The 15,567-nt window shown below is 35.7% G+C and overlaps 1 protein-coding gene across 1 annotated transcript in view; it reads left to right on the top strand.

Annotated features, from left to right (window-relative positions):
• Nucleotides 1-15,567, top strand: part of ZFAT (zinc finger and AT-hook domain containing) — a 280,433-nt gene that overhangs the window by 89,371 nt on the left and 175,495 nt on the right. The gene's annotated exons all lie outside the window — the stretch shown is intronic.

The following is a 15,567-nucleotide window of genomic DNA, read 5'->3' as shown; positions in this document are numbered from 1 at the left end:
ACAAGTCAAGTTTAGAGCAGGCCTTAGACCAGAAAGGAATTTTGAGAGAGAATTTTAATAGTTGAAAGCTTACCAAGGCAAGGTTCAATAAGTGAGCGAATTGGACAATAAGGTCTTCTTCCTGAGGGGCACCATTCTAACCTCCCTAAAATGGTCCTGCCTTCCCTAGCTCAGTGATTCCACACTATAAACCAAGTGTGTTTTCTGCCCTCTTTCAACTCCATCTTTACATCAGTTACCTTAATTAACTGTATCTTCCCAGGAAGCAGTAGCCTCTCCTGGCCTGCCATTCCATCATGCTCTAGATACCTGCTGCCCTCTTTCAAGTTATATGCAGCTCTCTGATGCCCTGAACCAATTCTGACCTGAGGCTAACTCCCTAGGAATCTCATTTCATTACTCAGTGATTAGCTTACTCTCATTCTGTCATACACTTTTCATTCCAAGGAATCTGTAGTCCTGTCTGTAATTGTTCAAACCAAGTTCTTTGTTCCTTGCTGCCTGCTTCCTTATTCCCATCCTTCTTAATCCCAAATCCTCAACATCCCATTCTTTAGTTACCCACTAAATGGAATGTTTATACCATAGATAACAAACTTACTTTCATTTTAATTTTTTTCTTTTCTCTCCCCCTCAGTCCTCTAGTACTCACTTGATTCTGGCTCTCTTCTGATGACAATTTCCCTTGCTATCTTAGCACTGGTGGTACTTTTACTTATGCCTTCCCACTCATTTGCTGAGGTGTGGGAGTGAGACTATTCCTTCTTCTTAATTGCTATTTCCAGGTACTCCTCTTATTTTCATTCAGTAGCCTCTCCTTATTTGAAGTTTGCTGAAGTCATATCTATATCATCTATATTTATCTATATCTATATATATTTTTATATTTTTACCATATCAAGATTTTTATCATTGTTATTTCTTAACCCGTAAGAAATTGGGGGACATTCTTCTCCTTAATGAGTTTATTACTTGACTCGTCAATTTCTTTTTCTTTTGCCCTCAAACTAGCAGACTTCAAAAATATTATGTATATATACATATTTGTCTGTTTATCATCTATCTTTCCATCTTCCCTTAAACTTCATAACTTTTCAGTTTCTCAATTTATTCATTTCCTGTGACTTATTACTATACCTATTCAACCACACATGAAGTCATACTCCTGAACTTGCTTTAAGCTGCAGGTATTCCAGATTTGTGTTCCTATACTCTGAAATTCCTTTATCTGATCATAATTTATTGTCATTCCATCTCTTCCTTTGCCTTTTAATTACTACCCTGATTCTTCATCTTCTGTGTGACCCAGTGCTTGCCCCACTTCAATTTTTACTCAAGTTGTTTTGCACTGACTACTCCTTTCCCAATTTAACTGTGATAACTGAGTTCATTGCAAATTTATATTACTTAGTCTCAATTGGGTTCTTATTTTATCAAAGTAATCCTTTTATAATTCTTTAATTGCTTAACTGTTCTACTCACTACAGTAGCTTTTCCAAATCTTTTCATCTTGCTTCAGACCTTCAATATCTCTCCTTTCCCTCAATCTTATATTTTATTAAAAAAATTGAAGCCATTCACCAAGAACTCCTTGTCATTACATATCATTTCTTCCTCATTGCATATTTCCCACATGCTTTCTGCCACCATCTCTCTTTCACCCCTGATTAATATGAAGAGATGGTCTTTCTTGTCAAGGTAAACATATATGCTTCCATTCTATCTTATCTGCTTCAACAAGTTTCCCTATCTCATGTTATTTTAATCTCTTTTCTCACTATTAATTATTCAATCTCTTTCTGTCCAGTGACTTCTTCCCTACAGCCTATAAATATACTTATGCCTTTCCTGTCCTCAAAAAACTCTTAACTTGAACCATCCATCCTTCTCTCCTAATTATCATCACAAATATCTCTCCTTCCTTTTGTGGATAAACTCTTTGAAAAATCCCATTTTCAATTTGTGCTTCTACTACCAATTCCCAGTGTTTTACTTCACTACTTCTTCCTCTTATACTGTTGTGCTTGGTGATCTTATCAGTTACTATGGCTTTATTATGCATATTTTTCTCAGATTTAATTAGCTAGTCTTAATCATTCTTTTGACTTCCATTCTTACATTTCCATCTATCTACTGGATATCAAATTAATCAATCAATAAATATTTTTAAGGCACTTCTTCTGTGTGCCAAGTACTGTGTTAAGTATTGGGAATAAACAGAGTCAAAAAGACAATACCTGTCTTCAAGGAACTTACAATCCAATGGAGGAGAAAACATGGAAACAAATATATGCAAAGTAAGCTATATACAGGATAAATAGATGAAAATTACCAGAGTGAAGGCACTAGAATGAATAAGGATTGGGGAAGGTGCCCTTCCTGTAGAGGGTGGGGTTTTTGTTGGGGCATAAAGGAAACCCAAGAGTCAGTAGTCACAATGGACGAAGGAGAGTATTTTAGGCATGGGGGACAGACAGAGAAAATGCCCAAAGCTGAGAAATGAAGGCCTTATTTGTGCAATAGTTACAAACTATAATAGACTTATGAAACAGATATGATCCAGTATTACTGAATCAAAGTATCAAGAAGACCAGAAAGGTGAGAATAAGCTAGGTTATGAAAGGCTTTGAATGCCCAACAGAAATATTGTGTGTGTGTGTGTGTGTGTGTGTGTGTGTGTGTGTGTGTGTGTATGTGTATGTTATGATCAGTCCTGCAACTGAGGAAAGTCATTTTAGTGACTGATTAGGGGATGCAGTGGGGAAGACACTTGAGGAAGGAAGACTATCAGACTATTGCAACAATCCAGGTGTTAGGTGATAAGAGCTTGCACTAGAGTGCCAGAGAAGAAAAAAAGGGGTGAATTTGAAAGAAGTTGTAAAGGTGAAAACTACAGGCCCTATTGACTATGGACAGTGAGAGATAATGAGAAATTCTTGATGACTCCCAATGTAATGAGCCCGAGGACTAGAAGGATAGTGTTGCTCTCAACAATAATACTTAGTAGGAGAAGAAGGTTTAGGGCAGGGGTCCTCAAACTACAGCCCATGGGCCAGATGCAGCAACTGAGGAAATTTATCCCCTTCACCCAGGGCTATGAAGTTTCTTTATTTAAAGGCCCACAGAACAAAGTTTTTGTTTTTACTGTAGTCCGGCCCTCCAACAGTCTGAGGGACAGTGAACTGGCTCCCTATTTAAAAAGTTTGAGGACCTCTAGTTTAGGGGAAATATGAGTTCCATTTTGGACATATAGAGTTTATGATGTCTACTGGGCATCCTAATTTTGAGGTGTCTGAAAAAGTCAGTTGGAAATGCTCTATTGGAGATTAGCAGAGAGTTCAAATCATCAGCATAGATATAGAAATTAAATTCATGGGAATTGATGAGATTACCTGGTGAAATAGTATAGAGGGAGAAGAGAAGGGCATCCAGGATGGAACCTTGAGGGACACCTATAATTAGAGGTTTTTATCTGGAGAAGGATCCAGCAAAGGACACTTGAGAAAGTGTGGTATGATAGACAGAATGAGAAGTGGGTAGTATCCTGAAGACCAACAAGAAACAAGAGAGTATCAAGGTAAAGAGAGTGATCAACAGTGTCAAAGGATACAGAGAATTCAAGGAGAATAAGATTTGGGGAAAAAAAGCCATTAGATTTGACAACTAAAACATTATTAGTAACTTCGGAGAGAGCACTTTTGGTGGGATGGAAAGATTGGAAGCTAGATTGTAAGGAGTTAAGAAGTGACAGCAGAGTGTAGACATTTATTTTGGATGTTCTATAGTTATGTCAAAATCAACACATACAAAACAGTGCGATATGTTTTCTCCAAACTCTTACCCTTTCAAACTTTTTTTAGAGTCCCATTGTATTCCTAGTGGCGTCCTGGACTCTTCACTCTCTTACCTTCCATATCCAATGCATTTCCTGACAATGCCTTCCTCACCATCCATCAAGATTATTGCAGTACCTTTCAATTTGGCTCTCCTGAATTACACCTTTCTTCACTCCCATTCTGCACTCCATCTTTCACTTGGCTATCCAAGAGAAGTTCCTAAATCTCATTATACCCTTAACCCCTTAAGTTCTGTAAACACCACTGGCTTGAAGGCAGGAATTATCTTTTCCCTTTCTTTGTGTGCTCAGTAATTAGCTCAGTTCCTAGACCATCCAGGTACTTAACAAATGCTTATTGACTAGGTCCCTATATTCTTTAGGATCAAATATAAAGTCTTGTGGCTTTAAAGCCTTTATTAAAACTTGGCTTTTTTCTACCTTTCTGATCTTTTTATACTTTACTTCTCTTCACGTTCTCTACAATATAATGATAATGACCCTCTCTGTTCCTTGCAGAAGACATTCTGTTTTCTGACTTGGTACATTTTCACTGTAGATCTCCAATAGTTTTGTGAAATTAGATAAGCCAGGTAGAGGTAAATAACTAATTAATAACCCTAAATTTCAATATTTTATTTGTAGTTGAGCCTATTGGGCACTACTTTTGCAGGTTCAGTATTTACAGAAAGAATAGTACTAACTTATTACTTAATCATAACTGAAATGTATGGAATAACCCTATGTATGCCCTGAGAAAATGAAAAGATATTGAACCTAGAAAATCCTCAACTTGACTGTCTACCACATTCACAATGGCATTATTTGGATGAAAATTATGTGAATTAGAAGAGTGTAGGGAAAAAAAAAATTAGGAGGTAAAATGGAAAATTTTGAAGAAATGAAATTAATGTTTTTCCCCACAGAAAAAATCAGTGCAGCCAAAATTAGAAGGAAAGTGGGGAACTAGGGAAAAAATTATAGTAAAGTTTCTCTGTTGAAAACTTCATTTATCAAATTTATAGGGAACTGAGACAAATTTATAAAAAATAAGAGCAATTCCCTAATTATTAAATAGCCAAACAATAGAATAAGCAATTTTCAGATGAAGAAATCAAAGTTATCAATAGTCCTATGAAATAATGTTCTAAATCATTAATAATTAGAGAAATGTCAACTTAAAACAACTCTGGGGTACTGCTTCACATCTGTCAGATTAGCTAAATTTACTTGTAGGTGGTACAGTGGTTAAAGTGTGCTAAACTTGGGATCACGAAGATCTGAGTTCAAATCCAACCTCAGAAACTTCCTATCTGCGCAACTTTTGGCAAGTCATTTAACCTCTGTTTGCAATTGGGAAGGAAAATTGCGAATCATTCCAATATCTTTGCCAAGAAAACCTGGTGGACCTAAAACCAAGAGGTAATAAAGAGCTCAACCCAACTAAAACAATTGAATAGCAATAACAGCAATAAGCATAATAGAAAAGGAAAATGATAAATCCTAAGAAAAGATATGAAAAAAAATAGGTAGGTAGTCCCATACATGTTAGATATGTTAAAGTATGTGTTAAATGCAATATATGTATACATATTTATATAGTTACCTTGCTGTACAAGAAAGTAGATTCAGTTTCTAATCCACTTTTTTATCTGCTTTCATTTTATGGTTGAATTTATCATATTCACAATTATGATTACTAATAGTGCACTTCTGTTCATCCTATTTTCTTCTATTTATCCTTCTTTCTTTCTTATTACTCTGTCCCTTCTTGAAAATCTATTTCTCTTTTGACTGCTGCCTTTCTGAATCTGCTCCATTTTTATTGCTATTTTCCCAGCCTCCCCTTTCTTTTATCCTTTTCCCCTTCTATTTCCTTATTGGGTAAGATAGATTTTTATATCTAGTTGATTGTATGTGTATGTATACACATATATATTTCTCCCTCTTCTCCCTCCCCCCTTCTTCCCTCCTGCTTTGAACAAATTCAGTTGAGACTGAGAGTCAAGTGAGGCTTTCTCCTCCTATTTATTCCTGCATTGTAAAAGTTCTTCCTGGCTTGCCTCTTCTGTGTGAGATTATTTTCACTATTTCTCTTTTCTCCTCTCCCTTCTCCTAGTCTATCCCTCTTTCTTGACCACCCATTTTTTAAGGGGAAGTATAGTGGGTGGAGTTCATGTCAACATAATGGACTCACATTCATGTTTTCTGTTATTGTAGAGTCATTCTAACTGCTCTAATAAGATTTGTAAGACTTACATTATCATCTTTCTATATAGAAATGTAAACAGTTTCACTTCTTTTTCTTTCATGCTTACCTTTTTATGTTTCTCTTGAGTTTTCTATTTGAAAGTCAGATTTTCTATTTAGCTCTTATCTTGTCAGTGGAAATGCTTATGTTGAATGTTGATTTTTTTTTCATGAAGGATAATATTTAGTTTTGCTGGATGGAGTGTTCTTGGTTGTAATTCTAGTTCTTTCACCTTTTGAAATCTTCTGTTCCTTTAATGTGGCAGTTGCTAAATGTTGTGTGAGCCTAATTGTTGCTCTATGGTATTTGCATGGTTTCTTTTTTGCTGCTTGAAGGAGCTTCTCTTTGACCTGGGAGCTCTAAAATTTGTGTTTGATATTTTTTAGAGTTTTTATCTTGGGATCTCTTTTGGAAGATGATTAGTGGATTCTTTGATTCCTATTTTATTCTCTAGTTTTAGGATATCAGGACAGTTTTCCTCTATAACTTCTTGAATTATGATGGTCAGTCTCTTTTTTCTCCTTTCTAATGATCCATCCTTTATTATACAGGTTTAAAAAAAAAAGTAACAAAAACGACATTTCAGCCTAGCTTGTCTCCTATTCATAGTCTTCCACCTTTGCCATAAAAATAAGGTTCATTCTCTGCATTATTTTTTAGGAACAAGGTTATGTTGCTGTAATTTCCAATAGCATTGTTGTAGTTATTCATGCACATATCAGTCTCCTCATAGGTTATAGAATAATATTATGAACAGAGGAATTTTTTCTTGAAGTGATTGCCAATGAATCACCTCCTTAAGAAAGCAGAGCAGATTGAGGGGTCTGTCAAGGACTGAAAGTTGATAACACTTCAGTTTACTTTCTGCTCACATTGATCATTGTTGCCAACTCTATTGTGCTGTTTTATATGCATGTTTCTGGCCCAGATGAATGACATTCAGGGAGATGGAAGGAACTAATAGATGTGATTACTGAACTGTTGTCAGTAATCTTTCAGGTATTGTAGAGAACAGGTAGATAATGAAAAAAATGGATATAGGCAAAATAATTTTATAGTGGTAGAAGTATTTTTCTAGTTATCAAAAAAGGCAAGAGCTTTATAATGTCTGGTTAAATTTTAAAGTAGTTTGCTAAATATATGGTTTGTGAACACTTAGAAACAAAAAAGTGAGTACTCTTCCCTCATGATATCTATTAACATTGGTTTGGTAATTGTATAGTTTGGTAAACTGAATTTCTATGCCTAAGGATTATTAATTGCTATGTCAGAGACCTTCTGAAAGATCTTAAATGATATGATTTAAATTTGAGCCAGAAAACTCTATCTTGGGTCTTGTCACATTTCTGTCAGTGATGTGGACAATGATATTTAAAAGTAATGCCAGTCAAACATGTTGGTGACATAAGAAGGCTGTTGGCCTTGTCCATTGACAGAATTAGAATCTAAAAATATTTGGACATACTGCACTAATGTTCACTCCCCAACATGTTGTCCTTGCATAGGGGTAAATGCAAAGTGATTCAGCCGAGTCAGATGTTGATGATAATAATAATAATAATAAATCATAATAACAGCTACCATTTCTATAATGTTGTAAAGTGTTCTACAAATTTGGTCTCATTTCATTCTGACAAGAACCTTGAGAGGTTGGTGCTAATATTATCCCCATTTTATAGATGAGGAAACTGATGGAGACAGAGGTTAAGTGTCTGTTGCCCAGGACACAGCTAGTAAGTGTCTGAGACCAGATATAATACTATATCCTTTGCAACAACTAGCTGTTGGATTATCAATTTCTTAAGTACCTCATGGGGGAGACTTGGCTTAACAACAGATCATATAAAAAAGACTTGAGAATGTTTTACTCAATTTCATAAATTTATTAAATTGTATAATCTGAATTGGAAGTGTGCAATAGGCCATCTGGTGCAACCTATACTCAAAGAAGAATCTCTTCTTTGACATACTCAATAAATAGCACTCTAATCTCCACAGAGGCTAAACAAATTAGTATTCAATGCAGGCCCTTCCAGTTTTGATAAGTGATTATTAGGATGTTTTTTTTCCTCTGATGTCAAAAATAAATTTCTCTTGTTGCAGTTTCTGCCCATTTGTCTCAGTTCTACCTTCTGGGGCCAAACAGAACAAGATATATTCTTCTTCTCCATGATATCTCTTCAAATATTTGAATTTAGTCGTCAGATGCCCCAAAATCTTTTCCGGGTTTAAAATCTCAGATTTTAATATTTATTTAGTTAATATTTATATAGCATGATCTCAAGGTCCTTCTGTTCTGGACATGTCAGTATATCCATGTCCTTCTTAAAATATGACTCAGAAATGAACACAATTTTAGAAATATGATATAATCAGGCCAGACTGTGCAATCCTAGTCTTAGAAACCTTGTTTTCCTTAAAGAAGACTGACATTAAATTACTGGTATTAAATTACCATCATGTCATTCTATAATTCATCATCATCATCATATGTAAATATAATGGTAATATTATGATAACTAACATTTATATCGTATATTGTATAAAGGTCTTTACATTTCTTATATTATTTGATCCTCACAATAGTCATGTTAGGTAAATGCTATTATTTTCATCATTTTGCAGATGAAAAAAAGTGAAGATGAGAGGTTTAGTAATTTGCTAACATGGTGAATATATTGACTGGCAAAATTTGAGTCCATTTGTTCCTAACTTAAGTTCATCACCTTCTCCACTACATCACATTGTCCCACTCATATTTAGTTTGCAGTCTACTAAAACCCTCCAGATTAAAAAAAACATATATATTGTTGTTTATCTGCATCTTTTCCATTTTAGGTCTGTGAGGTTAATTTTTCTTTAAAACAAATGTAACACTTCATTGATTTCTATTAAACTTAATCATTTAATATTCTAACCCAGTATGCTACCCATCAGCATTTTTTTTTTTTGTGGAACTTGACTGTTTTAATAAAAAAAAGTTTTATTAATGAATTTTTCTTTTTAATGTCACTTTTACTTTCTAGTGACTGCCCCATCTTTTCCTCCAAAGAACTTTCTCTTCCAACAAATTAATACAGTCAAGCAAACATATTGATACATTGATCATGTATTCCTCATTTAAAATTTCTTCTCTTCCATTTATTTTCCCATAAGTAGGAGACATGTTTCACCATCAATTTTTCTGAAGTCACATATGGTTTCTTCATGAATCAGGATCCTGAACTCTTTCCGCCTTGTTTTCCCATTCTTGTCAACTTCACATATCATGGGTTTATTTTGAGCAGTGGTAAGAATTTAGGGCATGGAATCAAAAAATACTACATTTATGATCTTAGAAAATTTTTCAACCACTGTGAGCCTTGGTTTCCTCATCTGAAAAATGATGGGGTTGAAAAAGGTTGACTCTGATGCCCCTTCTACACCTAGATCTATGATCCTTTGGTACAAATTTCTTTGAATTTTCATATCCATTATTTCTCATGACATGGTATTATTTATTATGGCATTTTTTAATCTCTCAGTCGTTAGATGCTCACTTTCCCTCCAGTTTCTTGATATTATAAAAAATATTACTATACAAATTTTTGTATATAGGGGTCCTTACCCTTTGTCTTGGACTTCTCTCAGAAATAATATACTTAGTGTTTGTATTACTGGGTCAGAGGTTATGTATGTTGTAGTAACCTTTTAATTATAATTCCAAACTGTTTTTTAGAATATAATCAATGTATAGCTCCAGTAGTCTATTAGTGTACCTGTCTTTCCATAGACCCCCCCCCTCCTCCCCCAGCATTTATTTTTGTCTTTTGTTAAATTCTGTCCAACATGTTAGCTTTTGCTTTCTGTTTGTGTCATCCACAAATTTGAGAACAATGGTATCTTGGTCTAAATGTAAATTACTGGTAAACACTAATCCCTGGACATTGCACCACAGAAGACTTTCCAAAATATTATCAAATCATTAATGACTACTCTGAGTCTGTCAATGTGATGGAAGTAACTCTGTAACCTCTCCCTCCGAGGCTATTGATTGCCATACATACCAATCTTCCCCAGATACACATGGAGACAAGACCAGTGTTAAGGTGCCAAACAGCCTTTCTTTATTGGTGTTCTCGGCAGGGTTTAGCAGGAAGCAAGAGCATGCTTCTCTCTGCATCCTTCTCCGCCTATGGCGAAACTGGCCATTTATATTTACTCTCCTCTGGGATTACCCCAGCCCAGCCCATTCAGCACTGTGTAGGTGGATCCGCAGAAGGGAGACACCTGGAGTTAGTGCTACGTCCTGAGGAGATCTAGCAAGAGGACACGCCCCTCGCCTTCTCAAGGAAACACCTGCAAGACCTACGTCCTGCCTCAGAGGCCAAGCCCCTTGTTACCTCCTGGGCCCACCCTGCCAGCGGACATGGCAATTCTCAGAAGGAAAGTCCCTAACATATCCCCCTTTCTGTTTAGCAGGGACTGCTCATAAAACCAGCTTTGATATTAAAAATATAACAATATATCTATATATAAAACATAGGCTTAAAGTAGAAAAAGTACAAAAGTGCAATAAAGGGGATGAGAAGGGAAGTATGTGCTATAGCAAAGGGACAAAGGTCTCATCTTCTATAACTTCTTCAGGCTGATAAGGGGCATAGAGCTGACTCTACCCAATGGGGTCTGGACTGAAGAGGGGAGATGAGTGACTTGTAGGCAGCAGCAGCATCATCTGGTACCAGAGGTCAAGATCAGGTCTAAGGTGATTTCAGGTTGGCCAGTGGTTGGTGTTTCTGGAATCCTTCTGAAATCCATTGGCCTTTCCCATCAGGACCTGGAAGACATAGATATCGCAGCTCTCTCCAAAGCACTAAGTTTGGACCTTGCCAATGTCCTTCCTCATCCTTTCAAAGGCCCTTTTGAGTGTTCTCTGGTGCTTGAAGCCCTGTTTTCATAGGATCTAGTTTTCTATCCTGTAAGACTTTATCCATATCCGCCCTTCTGGCTCTCTAACTTATATACTACATCTGTGTCACCGGGCATGATCCCAGGCAAACTTATAGCCTGACCCATTATGCCTTCCTGCCTTCCCATCTCTCAAGAGGCTGTTGAACCTTCCCTTGCGGGACCTGGCAGTCCTCATTTATAACCTCTCCCTCAGAAATCACTGACTGCCAGCTTGCCTAATCCCAGGCCTTCGAGTCTCCGGCCACTGCCTCATTGAGCAGTGGTTCTTGTTCACCAGAGCACCGGACATAGGAGCTTGTAAGCTCAAGTTTGAAAGACACTGGAGCCAACCTTCTCACATCTTTTTATCATCTCCTCAAGGCTTGCATCCTTATCTAAGGAGGACATGGCTTTCTGGCAGTGGGCGTTAGTGTTCTTTCTAGCTAATTTCTGGATGAGAAGACCAGCTGCTTCTCCTTTACCTACTGACCTCTCAACAACCACCTGTAGGCAAGCCACAAAATTAGGGAAAGGTTATCTAGGCTCTATTTGCAAAGTTTTTTTTTGCTATGTCTGAAAACAGTCATTCATTGCAGAGACTCCTCAAGTGTAAGGCAGACTTTAGCAATAGCCTTCCAATTATTTGGTGTTAATATACTGCTGGAGTCTAGGAGAGCCAGCACCTCCTTAGCATATGGAGCTTCAACCCTGTAAGTGTTAACCATGCTGTTTGGATCAAAAATAAATTTATGTTGTTTAATCTCTCTTGGGACCTCACTGCTGAATTACATTTCTTTTAGTAGTTAATTTTCATCTTCCTTTTACTAATTTCCCCCTTTACAATTATCCTTGAAAGATCAGCTATTGAAAGTCTTTTTGTTCCTTAACCATCTTTCACCATTCCTTTTATCTCCCTGTTTGTATAGGGCCCCACTTTATAACTTTACTGAGGAAATAGAGGTTATTAATCACGAGTGTTCTCATCTCCTCTATTTTGTATTTGAAAACCCTTCTGAGATTATCACCGTTTTTCTTCTCTTTCACTTTAGTCTCAGATAAAGATTCTAAAGATGATTTTTTTTTTTAAACCAACATAAACCTTTTTTGAGTTCTTGGTTCCATTTACTTTCATTCTCTTTGGCAACTTGCCTCCTCATTTCTATACATTTTGAATTTTACAGTTTCTCCCTTTGTACTAATTCATTCCCTCTTTCTATTTATACCCAAGTCTCCCTTTTTCTTTATACATAAATGTGTGTATATGTATCTATACACACACATATATATGTAAATATATATGTGTGTGTATACATTTATATGTATAGCAGGCCTTGTATGTTTTTGTACGCAGCAGTAGAAAAATTCTCTGAATTTAATTTATTGTATTTATCTTGTACATATGTATTTTGAAAGCTTTTAATTTGAAAAATAACATTGAAAAAATATGTGTGTATAAAAAGTATCTATGTATGTATATACTTGCAATAAAAAAAGAATTTTCACTTGACCTACCATCCCTTTGAGTTATCAAACTATCATTTTTCTCCTTTAAATTTTTTCTTATTCCATTCTGACTTGTGACTTCAACATTTAAGAAAACCAGTTCTCTCCAAAGTTACCAGTGATCTGTCAAATCTAACAGGCTTTTCTCAATCTTCATCTTTCTAGACCTGTTTATAACTTTTGACAATGTTGACCACCCCATTTTGCAGAATATTCTTTTCTTTATGGGTTCTTTTCTTCTTTTTTCTCTCTTCAGATTTTCTTTCTCAAGTCTCCTTTTCTATATCATCTAAGTTTTGCCTCTTTATTGTTGTGGCGCCCAAGGTTTTGCTTCTGGCCCTCTTTTTCTCTTTATTCCCTCTCTCTGATTTCTTTGCTTCTGTAAAGTCAATTATTTCTTTGCAGGTGATATCAATATCTATACATCAAACACTCATGTCTCCTCTTCTTCAGGCCCATACTATATTGCTGTTGGACATATCCATTAAATATCCCATAGGAATCTTGGACTCATTATTTCCAGAATGAAAATAATTATCATTTCCCTCATGCCCTTGTTCTTGACTTCTCTGGATTTCAATTTTATTTGAATTTTATTATTGGCTCATGCTGGAACTTTTACCATCTATGTGTGACCTCTGGGTTTTGCAAGACTCTACCTCACTCACCACAGGTTATCTACCTCCCTTTTTCAATTGGTAAAACTTTGTTGTGTTGTAGGGTCCAGGCTACTCTGCCTTCATTCCATTCTTTTTTTTTTTTTTTTTTTCTGACCCTCTCAGGGATTCAAAATTATGCCTTTCTATGCCCTTCCTCCCAATAAGAACAATAACAAAATTTTAGCTCTAGAAAACATAATTATGGATTATGGAGAAGGAAACTTTGGCTCAATATGAGAAAGGATTTTTCTTTTTCTTTTTTTTTTTTCTTAAAGCTTTTTATTTACAAAACATATGCAAAACCTTTTGTTCCAAATATTCCCCTCTTTCTTCCCACCCCTTCCCCTAGATGGCAGGTAGTTTAATACATGTTAAATGCATTAAAATATATGTTAAATTCAACATATATATATATATATACATATATATATATACATATTTATAGTTATCTTACTGCATAAGAAAAATCAGATCAAGAAGAAAGAAAAAAAACTGAGAAAGAAAACAAAATGTAAGCAAAAAACAACAGAGAAAGTGAGAATGCTATGATGTGGTCCATACTCTGTTCTCACAGGTCTCTCCTGGGTGTAGTTGGCTCTCTTCATCATTGAACAAGGGGAACTGGTTTGAATCATCTCACTGTTGAAGAGAGCCTCATCCGTAAGAATTGATCATAGTATAGTCTGTTTGCCATGTACAATGATATCCTGGTCCTGCTCTCTTCACTTAGCATCACTTCATGTAGGTCTTTCCAGGCCTGTCTGAAATCATCCTGATGGTCATTTCTTACAGAACAGCAATAATTCATAACATTCATATACCACAATTTATTCAGACATTCCTCAACTGATGGGCATCCATTGAGTTTTCAGTTTCTTGCCACTACAAAAAGAGCTGCCACAAACATTTTTGCACATGTAGGTAGGTCCCTTTGAGAAAGGATTTTTCTTATAATTCAATGGTCTAAAAAGGGAATTGGTTGTCATATAAATGCTGAATTCTCCATCTGGGAATGAAGGATCATAGATGATAGCATTATAGATTTATAGTTGGAAAGAACCTTGGGACCATCTTAATCTAGATCCTCTTTTTAAAAATGAGTAAGAGATGGTCACACAAGAAGCAGATGACAGAGGTAGGATTTAAACCTCGGATCTTTGACTCCATAGACATTGGTCTTTGCATTGTACCAAGTTGCCACTCCAGTATGTTCCAATACTTTGTCAGATCACCATCTAGTGGAGATTTTACATTCTAATGGGAGAAGACAATATAATAAAAGGGAACTAAAAAGTGGGTGTGTGTGATGGCAAAGCGCAGAGAATTAGTAGATCCAGGAAAAAAGTACAAGAAGGCTGGCCTTGAATTTCCTCAAAATGGGAAATCCAGGAAGAATTGACTAGTAAGTAGAGGGGACTCAAATAATAAACATGGATTTATTGGAAAGATAGCAATACACTTAATCTAAAGAAAGAGTTTCAAAAGGGTGAGGGATTTTGGAGGAAGATATTGAGCTATTTTGTATATATTAAGTTTGTGATGTCTAAGGAATATCCACTTAAAAATGGTGATGTAGGCCTACAACTTGAGAGAAAGAGCAGTATATGTAGATCTGGGATAATAATTAAATTTAGAAGGGCTGATAAGATCACTGAGTATAGTATAGGGAAAAGAAAACAATGTCCAGGACAGAATCTAGTTCTTATGTGCCATATATATATTTCAGATACACACATATGTAAACATACAAACATGTACACATATGCAAATGTATGTATATGCATATATAATGCCTACATATCCATATATAAGTTTCAGACAAGTGTGTGTATACACAAATACACACCAACACGTATACACACATACCTGTTCAAACAGGTAGGAGGTAAACTGAGTGTTTAAAAAAAAAACATAAAAGGAAGAGTAAGGAGAAGAGTAGGAAAAAAAGGAAGGATGACTTAGTCTCTTCTGCTAAAAGGATTCTAGTCTAATGAAAGGATATAATTTATTTTCAGGTGAATTTGAAGTCCCTTCTGTAATTCAAAGATTTTTTTAACTTTGGTCTAAATTTTTAAAGTAAAGCGCTTTAAGAGATGTCTGTTATAATTTGAATTTAAACAATTAATAGAGTCGAAGCCATTGAAATATTGACTACTGTCTATCATTGTCAGATAATACATGGAGTTTGAGAAGGATGATGAGTATTGAATAAAGTCCTTCATTATTTAGGATTCAGATATGCATGCAGATTCCTGTATTTGTTGAATAGGAAAGTATTTTAAATGCCTTTGTTAGAGCTATAGTAGTTGAGAACTTTGAAGGCCTCTCAGGCTATCCATGGTGCATCAAGCTAGGTTCTAAAGGAATAGCCACGATAAGAGTCAGTATGA

Source organism: Antechinus flavipes, chromosome 1, assembly GCF_016432865.1.
Source record: "Antechinus flavipes isolate AdamAnt ecotype Samford, QLD, Australia chromosome 1, AdamAnt_v2, whole genome shotgun sequence".
Lineage (NCBI taxonomy): Eukaryota > Metazoa > Chordata > Mammalia > Dasyuromorphia > Dasyuridae > Antechinus > Antechinus flavipes.
Note: the sequence above shows the minus strand (reverse complement) of the source record. Positions and strands in the feature narration are given on the sequence as shown.